We start from the raw sequence: 402 nt of genomic DNA, 5'->3' as shown, positions 1-402 counted from the left end.
ATTTCGTCCACCAAGTTTTTGGCGCCGTTGCCGGGGATTGTTGAGTTTGGACAACTGACGGTTCATCTTGTTGCTTAGATTGGGTAATTTTTTTTCAGAATTCTTAAGAATGAATTCTAGAGTTTCATGATGATCTGTTGAAGTCTGGCTGGCTGTGAAGCCATGTCTAATTTTATTGGACCGAGGTTTCAACTTATTATCACAAGAGCTTGTTGATTTCTATCAATCTTGCTGTTGGAGCAATGATCTACTAAGGCTTGGCTGGCCATTGGCCATGTCTAGTATTTTGGACCGGAGCTTTCTTTGAAAGCTTGGCTGGCTATGAAGCCATGTCTAATTCCTGGACCGGAGTCTTAGACTAGCATGGTAATGATTCCTGGAATTCTCATTAAGAATTTTGAT

Source organism: Arachis duranensis, chromosome 3, assembly GCF_000817695.3.
Source record: "Arachis duranensis cultivar V14167 chromosome 3, aradu.V14167.gnm2.J7QH, whole genome shotgun sequence".
Classification (NCBI taxonomy): domain Eukaryota; kingdom Viridiplantae; phylum Streptophyta; class Magnoliopsida; order Fabales; family Fabaceae; genus Arachis; species Arachis duranensis.
This window is presented reverse-complemented; position numbering follows the sequence as displayed.